The 8848-nt window shown below is 37.3% G+C and overlaps 1 protein-coding gene across 2 annotated transcripts in view; it reads right to left on the bottom strand.

The window, feature by feature from the left end:
- The window catches only part of PPIG (peptidylprolyl isomerase G), a 43110-nt gene extending 36027 nt beyond the window's left edge, over positions 1-7083 (bottom strand). The window contains exon 1 of one of the 2 annotated variants that reach the window (XM_055088386.1): positions 6943-7083. The gene's annotated coding sequence lies outside the window, so the exon portion shown is untranslated. The remainder of the gene's footprint in view (positions 1-6942) is intronic. The other variant, XM_028496856.2, reaches the window with a different exon arrangement.
- Between the last annotated feature and the right edge of the window lie 1765 nt (positions 7084-8848).

Genomic DNA, 8848 nt, shown 5'->3' with positions numbered 1-8848 from the left:
TTCAGTCACAAAAAAAAAATCCTCCCACTTGTGTCAACATGGATGGGCCTTGGGGGCGTTATGTTAAGTGAAAGAAGTCAGACAGAGAAAGACAAATACTGTACAATCTCACTTACACATGGAATCTTAAAAAAAACCCCAAAACCTGAACATATAAAGTACTGTGAATGTAATGTACAGCATGGCTAATAATATCGTGCTGCATATTTGAAAGTTGCTAAATAGACAATCTTCTTATCACAAGAAAAAAAATTTTGTAAGTATGTGAGATGATGAATGTTAACTAGACTTACTGTGGTGATCATTTTGCAATGTATACATTTAATAAGTGATCATGTTGTATATCTGAAACAAATATAAAGTTATATGTCAAATACATCTTAAAAAAAAAAAAGGATTTACACCAAAATATTAACATTGATATTACCTGGGCCATGAATTTAAAGGTAATTTTTATGCATTTCTGTTTTCCAAATTTTCTTCAACAAACAGGTACTAATTTTATAAGCAGGAAAAATATTTTTAAAGAAATACTAATAAAATGAGATAATTTTCTGCCTATTAAAATAGCAAAGATATTTTAAAAGAATAATTCCCAATACACTAAGCAACTCCTCTGGAAACATATGTGAACCTCTTAAGTTTTTATACCTTAAACTGGTTTATACCTTAAAAAAATCCAATTGCTAGGAATCTACTGTAAGGAACTATCTTAAATTTAGAAAGCCTTCATGTATAAAGTTGGCCATCTTAGTGCTCCTTTCAGTAATATACTATCAGAAGTAATCTATTCAATATTATGACAAATGGTTACATTATGGTCTCTAGTTGAACAAAATATCATAGTTATTGAAGCAATGCTTACGAAGATTAATAATTTGGAAAATGCTCATAATTTGTTAAAAATAATCAAGATATAAAACAGTATATGCAATATTATTATAATCACATAAACTACTCCTAACCCCGAAATTCAAAGATTTACAAAAAGGAAAAAAAAGATTGAAAGGAGGACTTCCCTGGTGGTGCAGTGGTTCAGAATCCACCTGCCAATGCAGGGGACACGGGTTCGAGCTCTGGTCCGGGAAGATCCCACATGCTGTGGAACAACTAAGCCCGTGAACCACAACTACTGAGCCTGAGCTCTAGAGGCCATGAGCCACAACTACTGAAGCCCGTGCACCCAGAGCCTGTGCTCTGCAACAAGAGAAGCCACCGCAATGAGAAGCCTGCGCAGCACCATCAAAGGGTAGCTCCCACTCACTGCAACTAGAGAAAAGCCCGTGCACAGCAAGGAAAACCCAATGCAGCCAAAAAAAAAAAAAAAAAAAAAAAAGATTGAAAGGAAATAATCACTACGGTGTTTGGTTTTAAGACTGGAGAGTGTTTTTGCCTCACTGTACTACTTTCTTTAACAAACATAACTGCTGTTATAAATAAAAAATTCATAATAGAATAGAAAATGTACATATAATTTTCTAAGATTATAATGTACATGTCTGCATGTGGTTATAATATACATTTAGGTTATACCATGTGGGGATACTGTACTTTTCATAGAAATAGATTTAAATGGTTGCTTGAAATAACAAATCAAATATGCCTTAAGTTTAAGAAAGATAAAAGACAGCATATTATTATTTAAAGCACTGTACAAATATCTTGAGTATGTAAATGTTCTAACATTAGTAGCTAATGAAGAACAATGGTGACACAAAAGATGGCTCAATACTATGTCTCTAACATTACTGAAATAAAATTTTATCTAATCAGAAACAGGACACAGTATTTCCTCTTTATTATTTCCTGGTATTACAATATCTAAAATCAAACGCAAGACAAATATCTAGTCAATTTTTCTTTCTTTCTTTTTTTTTCAAGAAAGAGTAAAGAGAAAATACTGAGAGATACCAAAAATACAATTTAGGGAAAAAAGTCAAGCCTATGCAATTTTCAAGTCTATGCAATTTTCAATAAAATAAGTCATGAATTTCCCAAGGATAGTACATAAAGACAGCTTTCAGAGCAGTAGTCTGCCGGTGAACTGTTCACTGCAAAGTTGTTTAATCTAAATGAGTTGCAGCTATTTTATAAAATGCAGATATAAACTTTTCTTAAAAAAAAAAAAAAATCACCATATGTAGCAACATGCCCCACTCCCGTACAGCAATCAGCATAGTGTGCCCCTTTAGATGAGGTATATATGTTCCAGTTTGACCTAGTTTCCACTATTGCATGTTAGCTGTTACCATTTATCATCTACTTGACCTCCTGCATTCACCTCACCTGCCTGACTCTCTCAGACATCTGAGTATTTCATACTTAATTTCATCTACTTTATTTATAATGAAAATACTTTTAAAGATAATCAGTAAAGTTAATAAGCTCACTGAAAAAAGCCAGAGTACACAAAAATGCATAAAATCCTGACTTTTAACATTTTATGTATATTCTTCCACTTTCTTCTAACTAGATAGAATTACAATGTTGTTTCAAATGTTTATCAACACTATCACATTTTTGTATGTCAACAATATATAATGTAACAAAATTTCAAAATATTAAATGCTAGGATGTATAAACTTCTGCAACAAATATATTTCATAAAAATATCAGAGAGACGTAACAAATTCATAAGTAAAAAGTTTAATCTTGTAGTTTCATACATAAAATAATTTCCATATTCACCCTAAAGTAACATGAAGGATGGGGGGGGCGCGGGAGAAGGACACAGGCAACTAATTATTAAAATATATAGTAAAGAACACGGTATTTGTAATTAGGCAATAAATAATGCAGTGACTTTATTACATTCAAAGAATTACTTGTAAGTTTCACACAGTATGAGGGAGTCAGCACAGCATTTGGTCTTGAAAAAGGAGACAATAAATACTTTTAACTATTAAGATGACAAGCGGGTCTTTGACATTTCTGATTCCCTTGGCTAATTCCTAAGTGTCCTTAAAGATTCAACATAGCCAAAGTACACTCTGGGAATTTCACCCTGACTCTCTAAAGTTTAAATGATTCTCGTTTGTTGAATTTTATTTTCATTATCATAAACTTGTCTGTAAACTCCTTGAACTCAGTCAGATCCTTTATATCTTCAACACCAAGCACAATGCCTGGCCCAGGACTACATTACCAAAGTGAATGTGAGTTAAAGCAGGAGCAGAAGCTGACTCTTACTCAGTGCCTTTTCTCCCATATGTACTGCTTCTCACCTGGGGTATCGCTAATACGTATCTGTAGTTAGTAAATCTTCTCGGCCTATTCCACAGTTGAAATAGAGGTTGTTTTCTAGATCTGCCTTCTAGGGCTGCTTTCTATTGTCTATTTTCTTTTTTTTTCCATTAAACAGAATCCACTATAACAGAGAACATCTTCAGTTCAAAACCAAGAAACAAAGATGGGAAGTTCTCATCTGCTTAAGTTTAATAAAAAGGTAACAATTTTCATATAAGACTTCCACCTCAAAGTGCAATCACATTAAGTTTAGCTAAAACTATAGCAGATCTTGAAGATTACTTTCAAAGATGGCAATCTAACATTCACATTTTACATTCATTCTTTACCCTACCTTAATGTAATTCACAGAGATCAAATGAGAATTAAAAATGGATTGCTTAAAAAACATATAAATACATTTACGAATGCCAGATTGCTAGCGAATTAAGTACAAACAAGTTAACGTTCTGAGGTGTCAGAAAAAGGCAACTATGATCTGTACGGTTCCCCTTCCCTTAGTGTCTCTGACAGTCACAAACCTCTGCCCTGGTAAAAACATAATTAACAGTGTATAAGCACTTACTAAATTCTTAAATCCTTCAGAAAGCTTAAAAAGAGAAAAGCTGTTATGTTTCCAAGTTCGGTGTTAAATAACTTTTTGCGTATACAATCTGAGAGACATAAAAATGTAGTACAACTATGTTAGAACTACATATAAAAAAAAAGCATATACTAACTGGGAAATCTCTGCTAATATTAATATTGTACCTGCAGTTATCTAAACTCTTATAATGATAAATTTATCCCACTGTCTTCAGTGATAGAATCACACCATCCTAGCAATATGTTATTCAATCCAGTAACTCCTAAATAAAAAATTACACACTTTTGAAGTTTGAAGGAAATAGATAATCTGGTCCAATCTTCTGATTTTATACACTGAGAACAAGAGGATTAGAGAGCTGAAGTGACTGGCTCAAAGTCACAAGCGGAAAAAAAAGCAAGAGTTTTCTGGTTAAGACTACAGCTTCACTGTAGAAAGTAGCTTATTCACAAATATTCCAGATAATGGCTTACATAATTTTACTTTTCACCATATGACCACAATGCAATGATTTAATTATGAATAAACCTTAAGCTAAACTTTATGCACAATTAACAGTAGCTTAATATATAAACGACCAGGCTTCATGCAAGTTAAAAATCAGTAAGGAATCATTCGTGTTTTAAAAATAACCATTTTAATACCAAAAACTGATATCTATATTTATAAGTATCATGTATTTAAATTTCAAGAACAAGTTGGTAATCATTTTAAGCCACTACTCAAACTAAAACAAAGTGCAAAAGATTTCCTGTCTGGCACTAAAAGTACACAGTCCCAGTTACAGCAGTTTTCTCTGAGTATTTATAATACTGCCTGTAGCAAATTTCAAGATGCAAGATTTGCCTTACGGAAATAAAAATATACTGAGTTTTTATGGAGACTATATATGCATTAAACCAGGTCAAAACTATTGACACTTAATCAAATGAAAACTGAAACTTGGTGCTAATATTAAAGAAAAAAAAAAGAACAATACCACTACTTAGCAGAAAGATTTGCAACAAACTCTTCAAATCACCTGAATTAATTATCTATGGATTCCAACTACATAGAACAAGTAAGACACCTTAGTACATCAGGATACAGAAAATAAATACATTATAATTCTGTTGAAATATCCTACAAATAAAACAAGGGAAAACATCAACATGTATTTCTTAAAAGAGCAACATTTGAAGAATTAATTGTAGATGGTGTCCTGATAATAGAACTAGTTCATCCTACTATAGAACTAGTTCATCCTACTATGAATGCTACCAATTTCCCTTTGCATAGAGAATGGAGCTGCCTGACAGGAAATCTAATTTAAAATATGCAAAATATCAAAAGGACAAAGACTTTACTTAGAGGCCACCGATACTGCAAGACCACAATAACAAGCACCAAAAATCAAAGGCCTTTAACAAGTCACAATAAATGTAATGTATGCTCTTCACTTCACTCATTCGAGAGCCACAGAGTTCTTTTAAACAGAATTTTAGCAAACCTGAATATTTATTTTTGAAGCCCACAGCTGACGATAGTCTGAAATCAGATATCATTTTATAGATGAAAAAAACTGAGGTTCAGAAAGATGGCTGGGCCAGAAACAAATCCAAAGTTTCTGACCTAGGAAGTTTGCATACTTGTACACCCCTGACAACAGGGGAAGGCAACCGTGACAAGAGCCTGCAAAGACAAAAACCTTAAAAAGGTAAACAAAGTTAAAAAACAAATCGAAAAAAGCACAGAATCCTACTACAAGACAAGACCCATTAGGATCTCAGGACACCAACAATCCTGAATCATAAATTAGAAAACGTTAATGTAAAATGGGCTCTGTTTAAAACAGAAGTATGTAATTTCTCATAGAAATAATCCCATCTCAAATGGTTAAACTAAAAAAAGGAGGAGCGGAAGATAAAACGAGTAAATGCATAAAAAATATGAATGAGAGAAACAGCCATTCTAGATATCTGTGCCTTTTCTGGATTTTATACCTCGATTTCAGAAAATGTTTACACACCCCCCTCTCCATCGTCTATACAAACCGGGAAATTACTGGCCATTCTTTGCCAAACGGTAATCCACAGACTCACTCACATACTTTTCTATCTGGTTTTAAGCTACTGAAAATTAACGTACCCCCTAATTTCCACAACACTTAATTGTTCCTTGGTCGTATTTCTGATCACCATTGCAAAAACTTGGTCCTGCATAAAGTACTGTTGCGGGAAGAAATTAAAATCAATGCACAAAATGGTGCTTTTGTAACATTTCCAAAACGACTGAGAGTTTTCCATTCCCGCAGACCTCGATTCAACACCTTAAAAGACTAAAGATGAGCCAAATTCGAACACTTCCCCCAAGGCATATGGAGCTCCGAAGCCATCACCCTCCTCCTAAACAGTAATTATCTCCTCCTAAAAGGCCTGCGCTGCTCACAGCTCCTCGGAACCGTGGGAGAACTTGGAGTCAGCTCTGGGATGAGAAGGGAAGAGCCTGGATTTGAGTTTCAGGAGAACTAAGTGGCCTGTGTCACTTCACCACGCACGATAACCGGCTGTTGAGAGGAAAAGGTCGGAGTAGGGGGAAAGCCTGTCTTCAGCCTAATCTTAAACCCTGAGATCCAGGCTTCTCGCCTGCCACTCTCCAACACTAATCTGACAGGACAGCAGGTAACGCGTCCCACTTCCCCACCTATCCTCCCACCTACCCCGCATTCGTGCTTAGTCTTACGATTTTGAAGCATCAAAATCACCCCGGCTCCCTAGAGTTCAGGCCACCATCGCTGCCGCCATATTACAGCTTGTGCGGCAAAATGCGTCAGGGAGGGAGGTGTGCGCCCGAGTGGAGAGGGCGGGGGCGGGCAGGGGGAAGGCCGTTTCCCAGGCTCGCGAGGCACGGTTAGAAGGTCTCTGCAACCGCAAGAGCTGCAAAGCTAGCGCCACGGTCCTTGGGGGCCGCCTCTGGCACCTGGCAGCCCCGATACCTCGAGGGGAAGACGCTTAAGTCGGTCTGGGCCTATCGCGTCGGCTCCGCCCCTCTCCTCGGGCCCTTCCCGCTCTCGTACCAGGGCACTGCTGCAAAGAACGCCACCGAAAGAACACGGACCCCGCTCCACCTACTTGCACTGGTACACTCTCCTCTTCCCGGGGTCCAGTCCTTTAAATCGCTTCAAATCTACCGCCGCCAGAAAAGGCGCTAAGGCCAATGACCGCCTCCCTCCCCCCAGTCCCGGCGTGGAGGGAAAGCGTCGCGCCGGAAGCACGTCACGGCGCGGCGGACCGCATCTTCGGGTGATCCCTCGCTCGCGTCACCTCACCCTCCCTGGAGTTCTAGGATTTTGGTGTCTGTTAAATGCCTAGTTTATAGGTAACTTAATGCTTTTTTTGTGAGTTGATTGAGAGCGTTTGTAACCGCCATGTCGTTCGTGAAATGAAGTGCTTCACTTAATAAACATTTATTCATCCTCTGCCAGGGTACTGGGAAGGAGACCCTACCTTCAAGGAGCTTCCAGGTCAGCTTCCAGTTAACGCTATGACACAAGTTCTAAAAAACAGAGATGAACAAAGTGCTATTTGAGAAAAGGAGGAGATTATAAAGGGCATTGACGGTCTTTGTTGTCGTTTTTAAATATTCTCACAAGAGCCCCATGATACAGATTATTATCCTTGTTTCACAGGTAAAGAAATTGAGGCTCAGGGAATATACGTGCCTCCCTCCCAGACACACTGTTCCTAAATACCAGAGCAAGGCTTTGACTGCAAATCCAGTTCTCCAGGGGAGAACACTATTTTGGGACATATATTGTTATTTAATTGTTTTAACAGACTAAGAATCCCTAGATTTTTAGAATTAATTCCCCCTGCAATTCAGGGCAGTTGGCGGCAATCATTGTGGAGATATGGGGTGAGTGAGTTTTAAAGTAAAAAGCTAAGAGGACTTAGATTTTATTACTGTATGAAAAGAACGTTAAGTTACAATCATTTAAATTTTTCACTCATTTACCTGAGGTAAATTAGTAATTATCAACAACAGTTGGGCATGTGGTACTCTTAAGCATCTTCACCAATTTTATTAGCTGTAAAACTGAGAGGACAATCCCTGCCACTTTTAAGCCATTGCCTTCCTTGCAGGGGAGCGGCAGCATACTCCTCTTTGAACAGTTCAGAGGCTGTATGAATTTACACTTTCCAGTGAGGAGGGCAATTCTGCAATACCTTTAAAAATCCGATTTATACTGAGCACTCTATTAAGATAGTTTTTTTTTTTTTTTTTTTTTTTTTTTTGCGGTACGCGGGCCTCTCACTGTTGTGGCCTCTCCCGTTGCGGACCCGGACCGGGGCACGAACCCGTGTCCCCTGCATCGGCAGGCGGACTCTCAACCACTGCGCCACCAGGGAACCCCAAGAAAGATTTTTTAAGCGTTGGTTTGTTTGACTTTTGTTTGTTCAGCTTCCTTAAGAATATATTTTTATTTAGCGATGATATACAGATTTTTTAGATTTCTACTTACTGGTAGAGGTAATGTATGACATTGCTGTGACATTGGTGTATTCTCCCTCTTTCTCATCCATTCAGTCAGAGACATCTTTGAGGATATATTACAGATTATACCATAGTTAACATTTTGAGGTGTACAATGGTGACATTACTAATCTTGTTCTAGGATATACTGTCTTCCTAGAGAGATAGACTTTCATATGAAGTGACTGAAGAATTATTTAACAGTAAAATATTAATAAGTACTTAGATATAGTATACATTATAAATGGTCAGATTTTAGAAGATTCTTGAAAGAAGTTTTGAAGCAGCATTACAAATGTCCATTCAAGGACTGGTGGCTGGTGCTGAACTATGACAAAGTTTTCACTGCTCTTTTCTTAAGAAGAGTTGTTTTTGGGGGAATTCCCTGGCGGTCCAATGGTTAGGACTCAGCGCTCTCACTGCTGGGGCCCCAGGTTCAATCCCTGATCGGGGAACTAAAATCCCATAAGCTGTGTGGCACGGCCAAAAAAGTTGTTTTGTTCA

The sequence above is a fragment of the Physeter macrocephalus genome, chromosome 2 (assembly GCF_002837175.3).
Source record: "Physeter macrocephalus isolate SW-GA chromosome 2, ASM283717v5, whole genome shotgun sequence".
In the NCBI taxonomy this organism is placed as follows: domain Eukaryota; kingdom Metazoa; phylum Chordata; class Mammalia; order Artiodactyla; family Physeteridae; genus Physeter; species Physeter macrocephalus.
This window is presented reverse-complemented; position numbering and strand designations above follow the sequence as displayed.